Raw genomic sequence first — 7,972 nt, forward strand, 5'->3', positions numbered from 1 at the left:
TTCATTATTGTCTTGTAGGTGTTAACATTTGTGGTTTGATTGAAGTTGATCAACGATCATTTTTTAAAAGTTGTAATGACAATGAGTTTACTTTTGAAGGTAATATTTACATTATTTGTTTTATTCTTTTTGTTCATTTTGTTGTGTTTTACATAGCAATTAATTTTGACAGGTGTATCTTCGTTAGTATTTAAAGGTTTGGATGTTTGTGAAGGAAGACCTAATAAAAGATTTAAATTGTTTGATAGTGATCTTAACATTACAATGCTGTCTATAAATGGTATGTTCTATATATATCAAATTAGTTGTATAGTTTAGTTTTTAAATTTGTTCTTTGAAATTACTGAATTTTTATTTATTAATTAATTATAGGTTCTTCAATACCTTTGTCGAAAGAGATGGATCAAGGTTTATTGGGTGGAGCACATATTGATATTGTTATTAAGAGATCTAACTTTTTAAATTATTTTTTGTTTGTTTTTGTATATTCGTTTTATTGTATATATGTAAAGTTAACTTTTGTATATTTTTTTTTTGGGTGATAAAAATATAATATAGCATCTACGAGTGCGATTTTAAAAGATGGTGTTTATCGTGATGTAAGAAGTAGTGTGCTTCCATCTACTTCAAAAGATATTAATAGGAGTTGTGACATGTTGGAACACAACATTTTTCCTGTTGAAGGTAAGCGTTTATATCTATTTGTTGTGTAAGTTTTTATCTTTGTAAGTTCAAGATTCTTTATTTTATTTTCTTCTTAGTTTTTATTGTTCTTTGTAAATTAATAAATTTATTGTATATAATGCAGGGTATCTCGACGTTGGTGATCCAACTTATGTTTGTTCACATTGTAGTGCTATGTTTTGGTATGATGAAAGATTGAAAAGGTCTGCTAAAGATAAAAATCCAAAGTTTTCTAGGTATTGTGCCAATGGTAAAGTACAACTACCGAGTTTTGAGGATCCACCTATACTTCTCAAGGAGTTGTTTTTTGGAAATGATAGAAAGTGTAAGCATTTTCAGAAGAACATTCGTACTTACAATAGTATGTTTGGATTTACTTCTATGGGTGGAAAAGTTGATAATAGCATTAATGATGGGCATGGTCCTCCAATTTTTCGTTTGCATGGTCAAAACTAACATCTTATTGGTAGTATGATGCCCGTAGTAGGTTGTCGGCCTAAATTTGCTCAGTTGTATATTTATGATACGGAGAATGAAGTTCTTAATAGAATGTTGGCTGTAAGGTATGAGTTTTTTGTTTTTGGTTGATTTTATTTTATATCTTATTTCTATTACATTAATTTGATTTAATTAACATTATTTTTGTTAGGTCTGAGAAAGATTTGAAATCTTTGCATGATGATTTAGTTTTGGAAATTCAACAAATGCTTGATGAGCATAATCAATTAGTGAAAACTTTTCGGATGGTTAGAGAAAAGTTACATGAAACTGATGAAGTTGTGAAATTGAGGTTGATTGGAAAAAGGGGGAAAGATGGCAGGAGATATAATTTGCCAGTTGTATCTGAAGTAGCTGCATTGATTGTTGGTGATATCGATGAAAATACAAGTGATAGGGCTATCATAGTTGAACTTCGCACAGGACATCTGAAAAGGATTCATGAGTTACATCCAACATATCTTCCTTTACAATATCCATTGTTGTATGTATATGGTGAAGATAGTTATAGGGATGATATTTGTTTTTCAGAATCTGTTGTGGGTTTGGGTTATTCTCGCAGAAAAATAAGTGCAAAAGAATATTTTGCATACTATTTGCATGACAGAATGAATTGTTTGTCATTAATTTTGTCGTCTCGATGATTGTTTCAACAATTTATTGTGGATGCATACACGATGGTTGAAGCTGGCAGATTGAAGTATATCCGTTCTCATCAAAAGAGTTTGCGATGTGATTTGTATAAAGGTCTGTCAGATGCGTTGTTAAGTGGTGAAACAGATGGTACTAAATGTGGCATGCGAGTTATTTTGCCTTCAAGTTTTACAGGTGGTGCCCATATATTCAAAGTTATCATGATGCAATGGCTATTTGCAAGTGGGCTGGATATCCAAATTTGTTTATTACATTCACTTGCAATCCTAAATGGCCTGAAATTTTAAGGTTTGTTGATAGCAGGGGGCTAAAATATGAAGATCGTCCTGATGTTGTTTCGAGAATATTTAAGTTGAAGTTAAATAGTATGATCAAAGATTTTCGTTGTAATAAAGTTTTTGGTGATGTAGTAGCAGGTCAGATTTATTGTATATTTATTTTAGTTGTTTTTAATCTGTTCTTAATTTTTTACTTTTTATTGTTTATAATATGTTTTTTTTTATGTTGCAGTTGTTTATACTGTGGAATTTCAAAAACGTGGTTTGTCTCACGCTCATATTCTTCTGTTTTTAGCCAAGAAGAAAAAACATCCTGAGCCTGCAGATATTGATGAAATTATTTCTGCTGAAATTCCAGATTCTGAACTTGATGAAGATTATTATAAACTTGTCTCTGAATTTATGGTGCATGGCCCTTGTGGTGTAGCTAGGCGTGATTCTCCTTGCATGTTTGAAGGTAAATGCAGTAAATATTTTCCAAAAAAAATTTTAGATGCTACAAGAGTTGATGATGAGGGTTATCCAGTTTATAGAAGGAGGAATAATGGTCGAACTATTTGGAAGAGTGGGATACCTTTAGATAATCGTTATGTTGTTCCTCATAACCGTTATTTGTTGATGAAGTATGGAGCTCATGTCAATGTTGAATGGTGTAATCAATCTCGGTCTATTAAATATTTATTTAAGTATGTTAACAAAGGTAATGATCGTGTGACTGCGTCATTTTATAATACTGCAAGAGATGCTGATTCAATGAAAGAAGTTGATGAAGTCAGTATGTATTATGATTGTAGATATATTTCGCCTTGTGAAGCTGCATGGAGGTTGTTTGGATTTGAAATACAGTATAGAGATCCTGCAGTGGAAAGATTAAGTTTCCATTTACCAAATGAGCAAACTATTATATATGACGAGTCAACTGGTTTAGATGATGTGATGACTCGGAATAGTGTTAATGAAAGTATGTTTTTAGGTTGGTTTGAGGCGAATAAGAAATATCCTTATGCTAGAGCGCTGATATACTCAGATTTTCCAAATAAGTTTGTTTGGAGATCTGCTAGCAGAGAGTGGACACCTCGAAAATAAGGTTTTGTGATTGGAAGGTTGAGATTTATTCCACTATGTTCTGGTGAGTTATATTATTTGAGATTGCTCTTGAATATTATTCCTGGTGCTACTTGCTTTGAAGATTTAAGAAGTGTCAAGGGTGTTCAATATTGTACGTTTAGGGATGCATGTTACGCCTTAGGATTGTTGGATGATGATAAGGAATATATTAATGGTATTATGGAGGCAAGTGAATGGGCTTCTGCTTCTGCATTAAGAGATTTGTTTGTAACGTTATTATCCTCTGACTCTATTTGTCGTCCTGAGGTTGTGTGGGACAGTTGTTGGAGTGTATTGTCAGATGATATTATTTATAGACAGCGAAGAGTGCTAAGGCATCCAGGTAATGTAAATTATTATTATATTAATTTTTTGAGTTTTGTTTATTTGATTTTGTTTATGTCATGTTGTATTTGTTTTTCAGATTTGTTACTCACTGAAGAGGATAAACGAAATTATGCATTAGCAGATATTGAAAAGGCCTTGGTGAAGGTGGGAAGGAGTTTAAATGAATTTCAATCAATGCCATTTCCATCAGAAGATTATTTTCAGCCTTGTCAGAATAGGTTGATAATGGAGGAGTTGTCATATGACCGAGAAGGATTAGCTAGAGATCATGTTGTGTATGTCTCTAAATTTAACGATGAACAACGGCATGTGTATGATTCTATAATTCAGTCAGTTGATTCTGGAGGTGGGGAAGTATTTTTTTGTATGGATCTGGTGGTACATGGAAAACTTTTATGTGGTCATCTTTGTCTGCTGCTATTCGGTGTAGAGGTGAAATTGTGTTAAATGTTGCCTCAAGTGGAATTGCATCGTTATTGTTACCTGGTGGGAGAACAGCTCATTCTCGGTTTAAGATTCCAATTAATGTAACTGAGGATTCATTCTGCTGTATTAAACAAGGAAGTGCACTTGCTGAGCTTATTGTTAGAACAAAATTGATTATTTGGGATGAAGCTCCAATGATGCATAAACATTGCTTTGAAGCTTTGGATAGAACCCTTCGTGATATAATACGTTGTTCAAATCAAAGCAGGGCAGATTTACCATTTGGTAGTATAACAACTGTTTTTGGTGGTGATTTTCGGCAGATTTTACCTGTTATTCCTAAAGGTAGTAGGCAAGATGTTGTAAATGGCAGTATCAATTCTTCTTATATTTGGGATTATTGCAAAGTTTTGAGGTTGACAAAGAATATGAGATTATTGAATGTTGATAATGGTATTGAAAGCTTGGAATTAATTGAATTTTCTAAGTGGTTGATAGATGTTGGTGATGGTGTTGTTGGAGATTGTACAGATGGGTATGGTAAAGTAGTTATTCCAAGAGATTTGTTGCTGGAGTATACTACTGATCCTTAGCAAAGTATTGTTTCTTCGACCTATCCAAGATTTGGACAAAATGTTGAAGATTTGAGTTGTTTACAAGATCGTGCTATTTTAGCTCCAACTTTAGAAGTTGTTGAAATGGTTAATCAGTATATGATGTCTCATAATTGTTTGCAAGACTATACTTATTTAAGTGCTGACAGTGTAGTTGGATCTGATTCACGTCCGGGTGTTTTTGAGGAGGTTCACACTCCAGAACTATTGAATGGTATACGTTGTTCTGGTTTACCAAATCATAAATTACATCTTAAGATTGGTACTCCTGTGATGTTATTGAGAAATATTGATCATGATTCTGGATTGTGCAACGGTACTAGATTGGGGATTACTAGACTTGGAAGTCATGTTTTGGAAGCAAAAGTGCTCTCTGGTCGTTCTGCAGGCCATTTAGTGTTGTTACCACGGTTGTCTCTCAGTTCTTCTGATTTAAAGTTGCCTTTTAAGTTTCAACGTCGACAATTTCCATTGATTGTATCTTATGCAATGACAATTAATAAAAGTCAGGGACAGTCTTTATCTCATGTTGGACTGCTTTTGAAAAATCCTGTATTTACTCATGGGCAATTTTATGTTGCTATCTCAAGAGTTACAAGTCGCAGTGGGTTAAAAATATTAATAGTTGGAAGAGAAGAGGAGCATTCTGATGTTACCGACAATGTTGTATACAAAGAAGTATTTCGTAATGTATAATATATTTGTATCTATTTTGTCTTTGTTGATAATTAATGATTTTGTTAGAGTGATATATATCATTAGTTTGGTGGTTATCCTTAACATTTACATATGTATCGATTGCTGTGTTTATTTATTTGGTTTCTATATTGTTGAAAACCATGTGTCATGGATATAATTTTGTGGAGATATATCATATCATTAAAGTATTTTGTTTGATTTTAGTACAAGTTGATTATTGCGTTTGTTTGTTATAAGTGTGATTCATAATTTAAATATAGATTTGTTGAAAGATATTTTACTGCTAAAGATTTCTTTTGTTGAATTGAGAGATATGTTACTATTAAAATATTGTGATTTTATAAACTAATGTTAATAATTAATTTTGAATATCAAAGGTATATGTAAAAAATGTTGGATATATTGAAATAATATATTCAACTTTGATTTATAGTATAATATTTGATTATATATTCAACTTAAAGTTAAATTTTAGTAGTTCAAAATGACTGAAAGCTTTGATGTTGCATGGACGTGTTTATCATCATCATAGATACATATGATAAAGTAGAGGTGCTCAAAATAATTTGTTTCAATTTAATGTTTACTGATACAAAATATGATTAAAATATTTTGTTTGATTTTAGTATGAGTTGATTATTGCGTGTGTCGATTATTTGTCTTATTCATAATTGAAATGTAGATTTGTTGAGAGTTACGGTACTGCTAAATATTTCTTACTATGAATTCAAAGATATGTTACTATTAAAATATTTTGATTTTATAAATTAATATTAATAATTAATTTTGAATATCAAATGTATATGTAAAAGATGTTGGATATATTGAAATAATATACTAATATTGATTTATAGTATAATATTTGATTATATTTTCAACTTAGAGTTAAATTTCAGTAGTCCAAAATGATTGAAAGCTTAGATGCTGCATGGATGTGTTTATCATCATATATACATATGATAAAGTAGAGCTGCGCAAAATAAATTGCTTCAATTTAATGTTTACTATTACAAAATATTTAATCAAATTAACCAAAAAGAGAAGCAAAGGTGTTGATTTTAGGAGTAGGTACCTGAATGCAAAAGAAAAATACAATGTTAATAATTTGTTAAAGAATGATGATAACTTTAGCATCATGGTGGAATATCATGTATTTTTATATAAATGTATAAAAAAATTTGCTACCTGTCCTTATGGTTGAATAGCAACTCTGAGAACAATGCATGGATCTTCCAATAGCCAAAAAGTGACAACTTTGCCCATTCTCAATTTATTTTCTTTGTAAAAGATTCTCCATCCATTAGTGAAAAACATGCGGCATCCAATTTTTCTTAGCCTCATTGCATAATGATGTCCATTGATTGTGAGAAATACCTTTTGGTTTTCTTCTTGGCTGAGTTGTTTTGTCCAGAATGAGTACAGAAGTTCCTTCAATAAATAAATTTAATAATATTATATAAAATTGAGTGAGTATATTTAAAAAATAATATTTCTGTAGATTTAACTCGGTTAATAAATAATACTATTAGAAATATAAGGTTAGGAAGTTACCAATTTATATTTGTTGTTTTCCTGAATTATCACACTGAAAGAAGGTCTTCCTTGGTAATTCAAATAGTAATCTTCATACAGCAATATACCTGAAAATTTTCAATATAAATCAAATATTTGTTAACTTATTAGAAATAATATTTCTTTAATAAAATTTTTGTTTAGTTTTAGTTTAAGAATATATTACCTGGGATGGTGGGTGGACTCTTGATACTTCCACTTTTGTCAAAGATATCAACTTTGAACACTCCATTGTCGTTGTATTCTAGAACTAAACTATCTTCTTCTCTAACTTTATTATCATCAAGAAATTCTTTTCAACCATTTGTTAAGACGTAATGATTGTGATTATAATGGGCTTCGATTTCCCATTGAATTGGAGTTGAATCCATTGCTATTTTGCTGTCGGTTGGAATGTTGCAGTCTGCAAATTCCGTAGGTAGTTTCTGTACAAGTTTAACAAATTTGTTTTAGTTAATTAAGAAAGTAATGAATTGGTGTTTACAGTTTAATAGAACAATAGAAACTGGTTTTGAATATTACCATGGTATTTCGTTCGAGTGTCGTGTGTCTATGTATGCAGAATTTTCGTTTTACTCCCAAGCTTGTGTTTGTTGATGATGTTTGGCTTGAAGTAGACATTTTGAATCTGTAGTTGTTTTCTTTCAGAGAAGTTTTAAGAGGGGAATGAGATTTGTGTAATTTGAAACGATTGGTTGGTAATATAAATAGTTTGATTGGTTGGGACTTGGGAATGTTAATAGATTAACAGGGATGATGTAATGAGTATTTGAATATTCTGAATTTTGAAAATAGGGTTTTTATTTTCAAATCTTATTTAATATAGGATTGCAAATATATGTAATTATATTTTGTAAATTCATTTGATGTTAGTATTAGTAAATATCTTGAAATTGTTTAGTAAGTTATATTTTTGACAAAATAAAAGAATTACCTTAATTTACGTAGTGCTTTTTAAAAGTTATTCATATTCTGTTAATATGTGATTGTAAAAGTTATTCACGTTCCAAAATAAAAGAATTACCTTAGTAGATTACCTTACTATATGGTTTCAATTCACATTCCATTAAAAGTTAGTTTCCTTTTTAAAAT

General features: G+C 30.6%; 1 pseudogene; it reads left to right on the top strand.

Annotated features, from left to right (window-relative positions):
• The first annotated feature begins 653 nt into the window (after positions 1-653).
• On the top strand, positions 654-5,305 carry LOC125221224 (uncharacterized; annotated as a pseudogene).
• The last annotated feature ends 2,667 nt before the right edge of the window (positions 5,306-7,972 follow it).

The sequence above is a fragment of the Salvia hispanica genome, chromosome 1 (genome assembly GCF_029641045.1).
Source record: "Salvia hispanica isolate PSC_SH4W2 chromosome 1, Shi_PSC_v1, whole genome shotgun sequence".
Lineage (NCBI taxonomy): Eukaryota > Viridiplantae > Streptophyta > Magnoliopsida > Lamiales > Lamiaceae > Salvia > Salvia hispanica.